Source organism: Desmodus rotundus, chromosome 2 (assembly GCF_022682495.2).
Source record: "Desmodus rotundus isolate HL8 chromosome 2, HLdesRot8A.1, whole genome shotgun sequence".
NCBI lineage: Eukaryota > Metazoa > Chordata > Mammalia > Chiroptera > Phyllostomidae > Desmodus > Desmodus rotundus.
The window spans coordinates 1,542,875-1,558,405 of NC_071388.1; positions in this window are offsets into that span (position 1 = coordinate 1,542,875).

The window sequence follows — 15,531 nt, forward strand, 5'->3', positions numbered from 1 at the left end:
TGACCTTAAAGCACAGAGAAGATTCTGGGCGAGAGGGACAAGGGCGATTCACAGCAGGAGAGGGAGGCGGAGAGCCAGCCTCAGGGAAGCAGCAGCGTGAGAATGACTCAGCGCATTTCTGGCTTTGGATTCAGAGAGGAGGAAGTGGCAGGCAGCCTCTAAATCCTGGAAAAGGAATCAGACGGATTCAGCTCGAGAGACTCGGGAAAGGAATGTGGATCTGCAGACACCTTCGTTTCAACCCAGTGCGACCCCTCTGACTTCCCACCTCCGGAGATGCCGCGAGTAACTGTGCCTTGTCCTAGCGCTTGCTGGTCGGCTATGGCCTCAGCCAGGAGACAGCGAACACCTTGTCACCCCTCATCTTGTAGGGAAGACGCTGAGATCCGAGAGGGCCAGCGAGCATTCTGGGCAGACCGACCCCGGCCAGACCCCTGGGGAACGAGGACAAACGTCCTCTCACCCCAAACACTTTCTGTCACCGTCCAGTCTCCCTGCAACATCAAACAAAGAACTGGCTCCGTGAAAAATTCAGCTTATTAACATTTCTGGAATGTCTCTCATCTGAAAGACAAAAAAGAAACAATCAGGCCCTGGCTGGTGCAGCTCAGGGGACTGAGCGTCAACCTGAGAACCAAAGGGTTGCTGGTTCGATTCCCAGTCGGGGCAAGTGTCTGGGTTGCAGGCCAGGTCCTCACAGGGGGCGTGTGAGAGGCAACCACACATTAATGTTTCTCTCCCTCTCCTCCCTTCCCCTCTCTCTAAAAATAAATACATAAAATCTTTTTAAAAAACCCAAAAGAAACAATAAGGACATTCCAACCCAGTGTGCTGAGAACCACCACTTCACCCAGCAGGACGGGTCTGACCGTCTCCCTCTGCACGGCCAGACCGGACTTCGCACCCCACAGCTGCTCGAGTCTTCATTCCCCAGCGGATGAAGAGCTTCCGAGAAGGCCCCGCCCCGGGCCAGGGCCAGGTAGCCCCTGCGCCTGGGGCTGCTCTAAGTAGGAGTGACTTCCACTGCCAAGAGCAACAGAACGGTAGCATCCAGCGTTCACGTGGCTGTGAGCCCCGGCCTCTAAGGCTAACTCAGTGTTGTAAGGAAACTTAAGGGGGAGAAAGACCCCCGATCCAGTGGCACGGCAGAACATTACTGTGACTTCTAGCACAGAAAACCAAACCGCCGCCGAGGCCTTCGGAGCTAGCGTGTCGTTGGAACCGAGACTCAGGGGACGCGGGGATGGCATTGCGAGGTCTGCAAACGCGGAACCGCTGTGCTGCCCACCTGCAGCTGCCGTGATGTCGCTGTCGCCGCTCTGTGAGGAAAAGGGCACAGGGGGTCTGTCTTAGTTACTTCCATCGTGCCGGATACACACCCCGCAAGCACAGTGCAGGGGCTTTGCGGGCGGTGCGGCTGCAAGAATGCTGGCCTGGAGGCCAGACATCTGGGTTTCGCCATTTCTCAGCTGTGCAGGCCTCTCTGAGTCTCAGTCCCCCTTTCTAAAGGGGGACCCTGACCCTGCCTGCCTTCCCAGCAGGAGGGCACTGTGAGCCAAGGAGTGTGCGCGCGATTCACAGGCCTGACGCTCGGTGCCGGGACAGGCCTGTGTGCCAGGGAACCAGGAAGGACAGAGTGAGGCGACACTCGCATAGTGTGAAACTCCTGCCTCTCCGGCAAAGAGAAAGGACAGATCTATGACAAACAAGCGGTTTCTCGTTCAAGTTCATAACCAAGTCCGTCCCTTGCACTGGAAATTATCCTGCTGCTCATGTGGCCTGACCTCGCGACCCTCAAGCCTGCAGCGTGGGAGTGGAGGAGGGGTGGATGTGGAGGTGTGTCCACGTGGCGCGGGGACAGGGTGGCTGGTGTGGAGGGGCGGTCAGGACAAGGTCGTGTGAGAGGCATCATGTACCTGTGTCTAGCACCCAGGGCACCCTGAGGTGCCCGGGGGCCCCAGGGTGGGGAGATAAAAGGCCACCTCGACAGGCGGACCAGCAGAAGCTCGGGGGCAGGACAAAGCCATGGAACTAGGTGACGAGAGGCAAAGGGTCGGAACTGCAGATGCCAGGGGTGGACGTCACACTGAGGCCACCGCCGGTGCCGAACCAGACTGCTCTGCAGCGGAAGCCAACGCGGGCGCCGCCGCCACGCGGGCGGGACGAGGGCGCCTGCAGCAGCCCGTGTTCGGACATCCCCAACATCTGGGAGCCAAGCACTACTCTTCAAAGTGATCCACGGGCTGGAAAGGAACCACAAGAGACATTCGAGAATACTTTGAACCAAGTGAAAGGGAAAGAGAATATGTCATATTTTGGGTCAGTTGATGCAATGCTTAGAAGGAAATTTTACTGCTTTGAATATAAGGAAACATGATGAACAACTGTATACCAACAAGCTAGACAGTTTGGATGAGATCGACACATTCCTTGAAAGACATAAATTACCAAGCTGACTCAAGAAGAACTTGAACTAGTCAGTCACAACCCTCCCACAAAGAGCAGCTTCACCGGTGAATTCCATCGTCTTTGAAACAAGTGACACCGACCCCTCCCAAACCCTCACAGCAAGTAGGGGGCGGAGGGTGTTTCTCCACTCCGTCAGCGAGACCGAGGTGCCTTGACACCAAACAAGGACGCGGCACGAGAGTAAAAGTGAAGAACCAGGCGCTCGGTTCGAGGGGCATTTATTACAGGAGCGCAGGGCTGGCTGCACACCTGGAACCCGGCCGACGTGATGCCCTGTGCACGGAACAAGGACAGAAACCACCTCGGGAGAGGCAGAAACCGCTTCGACTTCCATGTCAAAAACTCCCTCCAAAGTGGGAATAGGTGGGGCCTCCCCCCCCACCCCATGAAGGGCACCCGGCGTCCACAGCCAGCACCACCCTTATTGGAGACCACGCTGGCTGTCGGCTTTTACCCCAAAGTGGAAAAACGCTTCGACAGGCCTTCCGTTAAGAAGACACACAAGACCCACAGCCATGCTGAGCCCCGGCTGGCCGCCTGCCCCTGCTGCTCAGCCTGGGTGGCGGGGAGGGGAGCTGTGGCCGCAGAGAAAGGGGAGGCACAGGCTCAGCAGGGGATTCCGGCTGAGGCTGGGGGGGATCGGCTCCTGGGTGGCAGTCCCTCCTCTGTTGCCATAAACTGCGTACATGTCCCCCATGTACGAAACCACGGCCTCCCAAGTTCTCTGCCCACACGCCCTGTGATCACGAGCCTCCCGCAGTGTGAAGAAGCAGAGTGCAGCTGAGTTCCAACGCGCCCGGGCCGGGGCCGGGGCCTCAGCCCACAGCCCAAGCAAAAGCAAGCCCCCTTCTCAGCCAGCCCCCAACCGCCAGCCCCTCCCTGCCCATGCCAAGACCAAGCCTACCTCACCGGCTGGCCATCACCTTCCCGTGAAGCACCATGCACAGTGTTGTCACATCAGCAAGCAGCACTTCTCTCACTGGGCACGTACTCGGCGGGCCTCGCAGCCTATGGCATCGAAGTGCCGTGAGCCTTCTTGATACCCACCCAGACCATGGCTCAGGCGTAGGCGTGAGCAGATTGAGAACAGAGCAGTGAGAGGCTGTGGAAGAGCATCCACCTGTGATTCAGAACATTGCAAGGGGGGCCACTGCGGCCACGTCAATGCCACGTCGATGCCACATCGACGCCACCTCCCAGTGAACGGCTCCAGCAGCGGAGGTGCACACCAGCTGGTCCTTTGCGGTGCTCGGCAGCTCCAGGACCTGCCCTTGGGGCGTCTGAGACTTCCGGAGCCGAGGGGCGTGTAGGCAGGTGGCCAAGTGCTTGGAAGGGGGCACCAAGGAAACCACCAGCCATCGAGGTCCTGCAGAGCCACCTGTCGCATGCCCAGCAAGGCCAGACCGGCCCACTTGAGCACTGAGGGCTGGCGACCCCACCTCTGCCCCAGGCCAAGTGCTTGCGCACAGGGAGCTCACAAGCTGGGCCTCTGAGACTCGACAGAACGGGGTTAGCCCCTCGGCCCTCACATCCCTCCCCCAGTCCTCCTGCTGGTCGCCACCGCCCCGATGACACCAGGAAGCACCGCGCTGGCGAATCCATCCAGACAACCATCCAGAGTGCAGGTCGTGACTCTGGTCAGCCAGGCATGCGGCCAAGGCTGCGTGTTCCGCCTGCGCGCCCAGCGAGATCGCTGGGCCTCCAGGGCCGCCCCTGGTTCACCACTTCGAGAGGCTGCAGGTGCGGGGTCCCTGGGCCGTGTCCCTGCAGAGCTGCCCTGGGCCAGCCGCTGAGCCCAGGAGCTGCAGGCCGCCTTGGACTCGGGACGTTTCACAAACACAGCTGACTGTGAAGCGCAGGGACACAGACTGGCCGTTTCCTCTGTGGAGGCGGAAGATCCCAGATGGCCACAGAGCAGAGACGGGGTAAAGGAACAGAAGCGAGGGAGGACATTTTCAACGGACCAGGGGGCACGGCCCAGGCGAGTGTGACAACAGACTCGGAAGGGAGCAGCATGCCGGGGGGTTCACGGACCTGTCGAGGGGCCTGCCGACCACACACACAGGTGGGAGAGTCACTCCCAGGTCACCCCGAGCCTCCCTTTGTCTCGGTTTTCCCCACAGGACACGTCAGTTCCTGTTTCCAGAACACGGAGGTTTGCCAGCATAGGTGAGTACTACCGCACGGTGAACCAGAGCCAAACGCCTTTCATCGCTCATGTGGCCCCTGGCACGTCCAGCAATCTGACCGGACCTTCCTTGGGCAGCCGAACACTGTGCGTGCCCAGCCCGGAGTGGCACCCATCGCTGCAGCGGCCATTCAGGGTTAGCCCGGCCTCCGGGGACCGCAGGCCTCCCCCTCTAGCTGGCTGGCTATTCCCACAGTCACTCAAGTCCCAGGGCCTCAGCCTCTTCAGCCCGGGCAGGTGGGGCTGCCCAGCTGTGCACACCTGCAGCTCCCGGGACTACACGGGCTGTCACGTGGCCTTGGAGGTGGGCGTGGCCCATGTGGGTAGAAGCAGCCCACCAGCCCTAGGTACAGTAGCCAGCTAGGCGCAGCACCTGGCCTGGGGAGAACTAGCCCCACCTGGGCTCCACCCGTGTTCCCAGCACCCAGGGAGACTCGCACCCTGCCCTGGGGCACAGCAGCCCCACCTGCCGGGACAGCCTCCAGCCCCGCCTGGGCTCCCAGGCCACTGTCATTCCCGACAGCCCGGCCCCACGGTCAGTGTTGTCGCCATCAGCAGTGTCACGCCCCTAGCATGGTCCCCCCGCAGCAGAAACTGTCTCTGGCCAGGTCGGAGCCCAGGACCATGGCTCCTCCGGCAACCCTGGCCCGAGTAGGCTCAGCACCATGCCCGCGGGGGCCGTTGGCTTTGACACCAGGGCAGCCGGGATGAGCAGTGCCCTGGGAAGCCTGGGCCACCATGTGTCACCCTGAGCACGGGTCCCAGTCCACAACCATCACGGCTCTCCACAGTGGTCACTACTCAGGGGGCTCACCTGGAGCCCTCGCCCCCCGCAGCAGCGGCCTGTCCACCTCAGCCTGGATCAGCAGGTCCCCGTGGGAGCCAGCAGGTCTGTGTCACTCCCACGCCGGCCCAGGCTCCCTGCTGCTTCCACCCGGCACCTGCTCCCCAACCTGGCTTCCCGCTGCCCACCTTCCCACCACTCGGCCCCACCTCCTCACCTGCACGGCGCTGGGCCCCACACACGCACGGGTCCCCTTGGTGGCCCCCCAAGGCTTGGCGGGACACATCATGCAGGGCCTGCGGTTGTGGCCCAGGGCCGCTCTTCTCCACCACCCACCCGGTTGGTACCCAGCCCAGTGTGCCCACTGGACGTACATCAAACCGTTAAAAGTTTAAAAAGTAAACTGAAGAGAAACGGACTGTCCGTCCACATGGATTTGTGTCCCAGTGTCCTCGGCAGCCCCGCCCCCAGTGTTCCCAAACTGGAGATGACCTTCCCTAGTAGGGGAGGGCGGCTGGGACAAAGGACCGCAGACCGCGGGGCCTAATAACAGAAACCGTCTCCCAGCCCCGAGGCCGGGAGGCCAAGACCAGGGAGCGGTGGGGCCGGTCCGCGGAGGCTGGGGGCCTCTGTCCCAGGCCCCTCTCCCAGCTCCCGGTGGGGCTGGTGGTCTTCGGCTCCTGGGCTTGTGGGAGCGTCGCCCCGACCACTGCCCCATTGTTACACGGGACCTTCCCTGCGTGAGCGTCTGCGTCAAAGCTCTTCTTTCCTCAAGGACACCGGTCAGGCTGGCTCAGGGCCCCGGCCTGCTCCAGGGCGACCGCACCTCGCTAAACACATCCACAAAACCCTATTTCCAAACAAGGCTGCATTCCCAGGTACGGGGGACTGGGACTTCGGTGTATGGACTTCGGAGGGGACGTGATTCGACCCGTGACGAGTCCAAACGTCCGTCAGCCCGTGAGGTCCACGACATGTGTCCCGCCACGTGGTGACACGCCCCTCACACAGGAGAAGGAGCGAACGCAGGTGTGCGCGGCGGCCCACAGTGAGCCTGAAGCACACGTGAGAAAAGGAAGCCAGATGTAAAGGCTGTGCGTTGTGTGGTCCTGTTTATGAGACAGGCCCAGAGACGGCGAGTTTCTAGAGGAAAAGGCAGATGGGCAGTTGCCTAGGGCTTGGGGTGGGAGAAGGGACTCCGCAAAACCCCGCCAATTCCGTACATTTTCTAAAAAGGCCTGCCGGTGTCCTGGCCGATGGGTGAGTTTTTACAGTGAGTTATATATTAACGAAGCTGGCTTTTTAAAAAGGGGAAAGCTCCTGGGGGTGGGGACCAGCATTGCGTCTTCACAAGCCTTCCAGCTGGTCTGTGTCTCTCCTCTAAAGAGACTTGCCCCCAGACGACCGTGAGGTGGCGTTGCCCGCGTGCCTGCCCCACCTGATGGGTGCTACCCACCCTGCGGGGCAGGGGTCAGGGAGGCGGTCACACCCCCCGGAGGTAGGAAGTGACTGTCTTCTCTACGGATCTGAGCAGCTTGTGTCGTGTTGGGTTTCAGGCCCAGCCTTAAAAGTCACCCTGAGCTGTAGACCCAGGTCCAGGGGAACCTCCTCGGGCACCCCGGTGCGCCCTGTTCTGGATTAAGCTCTTTACCGCTCACCTTGCATTTCTGAGTGAGCGGGACCACGGCCCACCCGGTTGTGCCGGCCTGAAACCTGGGAGCCCACGCTGCCCCCCACACCCTGCCCCCCGCACTCAAGTTAGTCGCAGGAGCCCGTGGCCCCATTTCTGTTATCTCCCCCCCGTTTTGCTGCAATGGCATTGGGCCAGGGCCTTATCAGGTCTCCCAAACAGCCTCTCTGCCTGCAGCGTCGCCCTACCCCGTCCACTCCCCCCCCCCCCACGTGTCCTCGGGATCACTCGGGCCTGGGAGCAGGACCGGGCGCTCCCTCCTCAGACTCCCTCGGTGGCTCCTCGTCTCTGTTGGCAAGAAATTGCTTTTGCGATGGGGGGAAGGGTTTTCAGGAACTACTGTAAAGGACACATGGACAAAACCAAGGGGGAGGGTGGAAGCAAGAGACGGAGGTGGTTTTGCCTGGAGTGGAGGGGAAATGCGGACATCTGTAATTGAACAACAATAAAAAAATACATATATAAATAAAAAATAAACAAAAAACCCCCATGAAAATGGTTCATTAAAGCCAAATAAGGTAAATAGTACTTCAAAAAAAAAGAAAGGAAAAGAAAACAGAACTTGCTTCTGACCACATGTAACAGAAGCTGGGTTATGCCTGTGTCATGAGACGCAGGCCTGTTTTCTTGAGCGGCGAAGTGCCGAGGTAAGCGGCCCACTCCCGTCCCTGGGTCTCGCAGCAGCTGACTGTGCACGTACAGTTTAAATACGCACTATGTGAGCCCTGGCTGGTGTGGCTCAGTGGATTGAGTGCTGGCCCGCGAAGCAAAGGGTCAAGGGTTTGATTCCCAGTCGGGGCCCATGCCTGGGTTGCAGGACAGATCCCCAGTAGAGGGCGCATGAGAGGCAACCACACACTGATGTTTCTCTCCCTCTCTTTCTCCTTCCCTTCTCCTCTGTCTAAAATAAATAAAGAAAAATAAACAGTCCCTGTCTGAGCACCTGCCTGTAACTGGACCCAAACACAGTGTTTTCAAAGAGCCCCAGGTCGTGACTCCGAGCAGCCAGCCCGGAGGCCTCTGCCTCAGAGCTGAGCTCAGGAGAGGACAGCGGGGGGCGGGAGTGGGGGGCGGGGGCCCTAGACCTGCTCCTCAGGCAGCACGTGCCACATGCTGTCACCGAGGTCACTAAACACTCGGCTGACTTCCCTTTACAGTTCGCAAATTGTTATTGGCGTTTATTTTATGATGAGTTCACTTGGGCACCTGTTTTTGTTTCTTCGGCTTCTGTGCACCCCCTCTTCTTCTGTGCACCCCCTCTTCTGGTTCAGGAACAAGCTGCTCCCTCTCAGTGGGGCCCTCAGGGCGGCGGGGAGAGCACTCGTGTGGTCAATCCACCCTGAGCTCTAAGTTCTGCGCCGCATCTCGGGAGCTCTGTTCGCCTGGCTGGGCTCCTTGGCCGGAGAGCCTGCCCCCACACCCTTCAGCTCAGCACTGCTCTCTGCAGTTTTAAGCAGGTGCAGCAAAAATCCAGCACTTTTGGGGGGGCCCAACCCTGTGTCCAGCCCCACTGTTTGTCCTGGGCACACCTGCCAAGGCCACCACCTAAAGGGACATCCTTTGACACTTGGTGGCTTTTCGAACACACACACCCTCGATGGGCTGGGCGGTTGCACGAGTGTTCTTGAGGGGCACATGGAGATCTGAACCTCTTGCTTTGCACGACTTGGTGGGCTTTTTGGGGTCAACAGTGGACCACGTTCAGCGGTCACCTCAGGCCATACACGCGAAGAGCTGTGCACGGTCAATCCCAGACCGTTCGCCCCCGCTTCCTAACAAGCTAATTTCTACACTTCTCCAACTTCCAAAACGCCTCCGATACTTCACGACTGTGTCATAACCTCCTTGTAGGGTTGGTTCTTCATTGGAAGCAGCTTCTGTGACTTTTCCTTTTGGTGTGTGACTTACTCACTTCAAATATCTTCAGGTGGGATCCTTTGTTCCCGGCTTCTAATTTGCTTCCTAATTATTAGTGTTTGTTTCTTGGCATTAAGAAAATTTTGTACTTTGCTTCTTTGGATTTGTCCGAGTTCTGATATTTTTCCTAGAATTCATACAAAATATGTTTTTCATAAGCCAAGGCCTTGGCGATAACCCCTTGGTGACTTGGTTCAGAGTGAAGGAGGTGAATAGCAAACTGTGCACTTTCCGAGAATGATGAAGGTGCGAGGGGGAAATCGCCCTGGGTCACAGACAGAAAGATGATTTAGGGAAAGAGAAAGATAAGGCAAAGAGGGAGGGCAGAGGGAGCCCTAAGACAGGTAGCGGGGAAGAATGGTGCCCAGGCTGAAGGTCCGGTCTTTCTTCTCGGTCCCCGTAACCACAGAAGGCGCTGAGCCTGGCCTCCCTCTCAGGGAACGTGGGGGCGAGAAGCTGGAGTGGGTGGTGGCTCTGCTGCCCCAGTTGGGCCGGAGCCCCTTCTGTCCTCACCTGTGCCCCCCGCTCCCCGTCCCCCCATGAGCAGATGGTCCTGGGTGACCCTCACACATTCCGTCAGGCCCCAGCCCAGCCGGAGCTCCAGGAGACCCCACGAGACCCCACCTGCCATGGGATGGACTCTCAGTGGGGCTGGCCGGGCACAGAGGTGAACTTCCCCATGTCATCTGTCCGAGTCACATCCGGCCTGAGACACTCGAACCCACAAAGGAGACAGGGGCAGGTGCGCCCTGGATGGAACATTCCGGTCACAGCACCACGAGGCAGGATGCAGAGGCCTGCCCTCCCCCCGCAGGGCGGGCCGGCTCCAGTGGGAGTCCACAGCCCGCACACTGAGTGTTCACGGGTAAATTAGGGGAACACAGCGGAACGAGACACACCCGGCTTCCTGCCTCAACAAGTGCGGCTCACGAAAAGCAGAAGGCAGGTTCACACCCGGAATCCGTGGGCTTCTCTGAGCTCCGTGGCCCAGGCTGAGGGCCAGTCCCCTGTCCCCGGTCCTTCCGCACCCCTGGCCCCACGTGTGTGGCCAAGCTGAGGTGGGAGCCTGTGGTCACTGGCCTGGGCCCCACCACAGGCTCAGGGCTGTTGGGCCGGGAACCGCAGGGCCGTGGGTGCTCACTGCATGTTCTGAATGGGGGTTCTCAGTTGGGGGCAAGGTTGTCCCCCCGGGGACATGTGGCCCAGTCTGTGTACATTTTGGTTGTCACAGCTTGGGGTGGGGGGTGATGGCAATTCGTGGTCAGGGGCGCTGCTGGATGTCCCGCACAGGACACCCCCCACCCCCGCAACCCACGTGGCCCAACACGCCAGGAGGGCCGAGGCCAAGACACCCTGCTGTAGGGGGACTCAGACCTGTGCCAGAGCCCACATTTAGATTCCTTAAACTGTGCCCTGGCCGGTGTGGCTCAGTGGGCTGAGCACCAGGCTGTGAACGAAAGGGTCGCTGGTTCGATTGCCAGTCAGGTCATGCGCCTGGGTTGTGAGCGAGATCCCCAGTAGGGGGTGTGCAAGAGGCAACCACCCATTGATGTTTTTCTCCCTCTCTTCTCCTCTCTCTAAAAATAAATAAATAAAATCAGAAAATTCCCTAAATTTGAATTTGATTTTCTCGGAAAATTAAACACAGAACTACCACACGATCTAGCAATTCCACTGCTCTTTATTTGAGGAAACCCAAAACACTGACTCGAAAAGCTGTGTGTATTCCCGCGTCCATAGCGGCGTTACTTACGGGACAAGGAAGCAGCTTAAGGTGACGATGAGCGGATAAAGAAGACGTGGAGTACGGAACATGTATATGTATGTGTGGAATATGACTCCACCACAAAAAGGAAGGAGATCTTGCCAGCTGTGACCGCATGGATGGACCTGGGGGCACTGTACTAAGGGACATAAGCCAGAGAGAGACAAACCCTGCGTGACCTCACTGATACGCGGAGCCCAAACATGGGAGCACAGATCGGTGGTCGCCGGCGGCAGTGGGGAGGAGGTGGGCAGAATGGCAGGGTTCGGGGTCAGTAAGAGGAATACATTCTGTCCACGAAAGAAAAAAATGCCTGTAAGAGTTTACTTGAGCCCAGCTGCGGGGACAGGCCCGGAAGCGAAATCTCAACGGACTCAGAGCATAGTTCTGAGCGCGGCAGCTCATTCCAGCGCGAGACTCTGAGGAGGAGAGCTGAGGGGGCCCCGTGCGCCCGTGGGTGGCACACAAAGGGGGTGGGGAAAGCGAAGCGGGGAGAAATCTCCGAGATGGATAAAAGGTAAACCGGAGAGGCACCTGCTTCCCTTACACGGGTGGGGACGGGGTCGTCAACACTCACCCGAGGCAGCACGTGGGGATGGTGCTGGGGGAGCAAGGTGCCCCGGGGGCTCGGGGGCCTCCTGCTCGGGTGGAGGCTGAGCCCTGCGGGGTCTGGGAAGGGGCGCCGCTCTGAGGTTTCTGAGGTGTGTTGGCTTAGATGCAGAGAGGACAGGCAGGCTCGCCGAGGGTAAGACTGACCTTCGTCAGGGAAGCTGCAGCCTTGGACGTGACCCTCCCCCCCCCCCCCCCCCCCCCGCGACCCGCTACAGTCAGGGGGTTGTGTCCAGACCCCCCTGTGCTGTGACTCTGCCTCTGCGTGTGGAGGGCCGCCCTGCGGGGCCTTGCCCAGCTGTCATGGTTAGGGGGTGGCCCTGGTCCCCCACGCTTCACGAAGCCTGCTCTGGAAGGGCAGGCGGGGTTCTGCGTGGAAGCCCCTCCTTGGCTCCGCAGATTCTTCCCTCGATGGGGCATGTGGCCAGAGCAGGGTCAGAACAGGGCCGGCCACAGGGCGAGGACCAGGGCCAGGGCGCTCCCGGCCCAGGTGTGAGGGCAGCCCCAGGACAGACCTCAGGGCTCCTGTAACCCTGCAGGGCACCAGCCCAAAGGGGCTGGGCCCAAACAGGGGCTCTCCAGGCTGAATGTCTCAAACAGGAGCGACTCCCTGTTTTTAACCCGCACCTGAGTATGTTCAGTGGTTGTTGGAGAGGAAGGTGCAGGGAGAGAAACATGATCGGTTGCCTCCCATTAGCACCCTGGCCGGAACGGAACCTGCAGCCTTCTGGAGGATGGGACCACGTTCCCACCCGCTGCGCCACCCAGCTGGGGCTCAGGTCCACCCTTTGTCTGTGGGCTGCTGCCTTGGCCAGTTCGCCCAGGGCGAAATCTGACTCTGCCTTCCTGAAACCCAAAGAGACTTTGGCCTTGGGCAAAGGCTGTGGGGCGGGCAGGCACCTGTGCTGGGCTGGAGAAAGCCAGAGTGCCCCAGGCCCTGGCCTACACAGGTGGCTCTTCTGGAAGGTGACAGAAAGTGGGGATTGTGTGTCTCTGACAGAGAAGGCCTGGGAGTCCAAGGGCCCAAACACACACACACACACACACACAAGCTCTGGCCAGATGTGGCTGACACACACAGCTCTGGCCTTGTCTCATGCTGGCCTTGAATCAGGCCTTAATATTTCGCCAGCCTCCTAACTCAGCCCTGGCTGCCCAGCACCTCGGAGGGAAAGGTGGGTCATGTTGAAGGGTGTCCGGGAGATGGGTGGGCTGAACCCCACCCAGCGAGAGCACCAGGCTGCACACAGAGCTCCTCCCCATCTCCACTGATCCTCTTTTGAGTCGAGCAGCTGCAGTTCCCGCCCCAGACTTGCCCATGTGGCTGGGCCTGAGAAACACCTGCCAGTCAGAGGGTCCAAACGAGGCTCAGACCAGCAGCGTCAGGGCGCCCCGGAAACAAGGGAGGAATGCAGGTTCTGGGCTCCCACCCAGACCCACCGAGCCGGGAACACAGCGCCTGCAGCTGACCCGCCCTCCCTGTGAGTCCAACACAGCTCCCAGGCTGCTGTGACCTCACTGCCGGAAGCAGGTCGGCCACCCTCGTCATCAGGCACCACTGGTGGGGACAGAGGTGAAGATTCTTCTCTCCGCCGCACCCTCTCCACAGTTTATCAATCTATCCTTCCAACAAAAGTGCGTGTGTGGGGAGCTCTCCTTCTAAGCTGTGTGTCAAAGACAAAGGCGTATCTTTGTGCAAAAATTCTAAGGGAGGCACGTTAGTTAAAGCTCGATTCCCACTCCCAAAGGTGCTCACAGTCCCCAGTACACCTTTTCTCGAGTTTTCTGAGCACACAATAACCGTTTACATGTTTCAGAACCCCACAAAACTTGTTTGTACTGTTTGCTCATTTCATAATATGTTTTTGGAACATCTTCCTTGAAGGAGAAGTATCCCTCTGGTGTACGTGAGGCGGGAGAGTGAGAAGCTACGGAAATTCCTTGGTGAGTGGAAGGAGAGAATCTAAGACAAATAATTAGAGAAGGCCCAACGATCAGACCAAGTCACAGCTGGCTAAGGAATCACAAGATTTTCTCTTCTCTCACCAAGGACGCTGCACAGCCGGTGGGTCACACATCCCAGCCTGCGGGGGCCTCGTACCGCCCCTCTTCAATGACATTCTGTAAAAGGACAACCAACCACAAAAATAACCCTGATCCTTCCACACACACATTTTGATGAATCAAGATGTTGAAGGACACACCTGAAAAGCTAATGAATATTCTGTTAAGACCCTCCCCTGAGACCTCCCCTAGACTCTGCCAGGCCAAAGAAAGATAAAAAGCCTAAGACAAAAGACCCACGGGCACTCTCCCTAGAGCCCCCCCAGGCCTGCTATCCTTTCCTCCTAAACTTGGCGGGTCCCCTGGGGGACTTGCAGGCAGCGGCCGCTCGTCCCGGGCTCCCCCACTGGCCCTGTCTTCTAGGCCCCCTCCGTTTTCTCTCTCCTGTTGCTTCTTCCACCTGCCGCCCTTCCTTTGTCACACTGTCCCCAGCTTTCATATACATACTCTCAAAATCACCTGGCCTTGTGTTGTGAGGTCTTCCCTAAGAAGTCAAGAGCCCGCACAGCTGGTGGGCACAGTCCCCATCTGGTGGCATATGGGGGTGTCAGCCAAGCATAAGTGGAATCAGGAGGCTTTGTCGAGAACACACAATAAAGATTTTTTTGGGGGGGCGGTTAGGGTTTGCAAAGGAAAAACCCAATGCAGCAATATACCCAGAGTGCCCTGAAGAAGGAAGAGAGCGGAGGGTTCTCACAGTAAAAGTACGTCTGGACACTCGGTCTGGCCTCCTTACTTCTGGGCTTGTTCCAGACGGTGTGCCACAGGAATGTTTAAAACATGCAGTACCGGACTATCCAGTCAGGGGTCTGGCCTCCTTTCCCTTAGATTGTCAAATGAAAAAATGACAACGGCCCACACAACAGCCGTCCAGTGAATGAGTCAGAATTACCCTGTTTCTGCCCTGCCGGGCCACCTCATCTGGTTAGAGTGACAGCCGGACGCGCCAGGGCTGCAGGTTCAGTCTCTGGCTGGGGCACGTACAAGAATCAACCGTGAATGCATCAATAGGTGGAACAATAAATTGGTGTTTCTCTCTCTCTCTCTCAAGTCAATAAGTAAAAATGTAAAAAAGTTATACCTGTTTTTTGTCATACCGGCAAAAATACTTTTTTTCCTGGTGTGCCACAGAGTTTTACTAATTAGTTCGTGTGTGCCATGAAATGAAATAGGCTGAAAATTGCCGCTCCACGTGACAGGTGGTCTGGATACGCAGCAGCTTTCCTTGTTCTTCAGGGGAAACTGGAGGCTTACCGGCTGCACACCCCGCGAGGACCGGGGCTGCAAAGGCCCGCAGTTCCAGTTCCCAGCCTGGCTAGAAGCACAGTGGAATCCGTTCCTCTGGCCTCGCCCTAGTGGACCAGAGCAAGTGAGCAGCGTGGCTAATGTGGCCCCAGTTTATCTCTTCCCGCTCTTCCTCAGGGGCGACGCAAATCGTGTGGCGTCCAGCCCTGCCCCGTCGTGGCCATAGAGTGGGAAGAAACAGGGCCACGTGCAGAGAGAGGTCAGAGGGGTGACTTGACGTTGGGTAAGTTCAGGGTTGTGGCCTTCCTTGTGCGAGAGGGAAAATGTGGAAAGACAGAGCCTTGGAGCCCAAATCAGTAGTGCCGCGCGCTCACGACCTAACCCGGCCGGACGAGGCCGGGGGTGGAGGTGCCTTTACACTCCCAGAAACCCCAAAACAAGGCAATGGAAACAAGGAAACGACAAAATTACCCAGCTGCACGCGTCCCCATTTCTACCAAACACGTTTAGGACCCAACTCAGTTACAACGGATGACATCCCCAGCCCAAGTGACTTCCGATCTCGCGGGCGCGCCAGTCTCGGTGCTGCGACCCGCGGGCTGCACCCGCTGCGAGAGGAAAGCGGGCTCAGTCTTGCGAGCCGGCTCCCCCAGCCCTCAGGGGAAGTCCCGGGTGCGGGGGCGGGACTCCCATGCTCCCTAGGCCCCGCCCACACAATTCCCGACCAATCGCGTCCCTAGGCCACTATGCGGAGGGCGAGCTTAGCGCTCAATTGGTCCCGGTCCAGTGGGCGCTTGGTC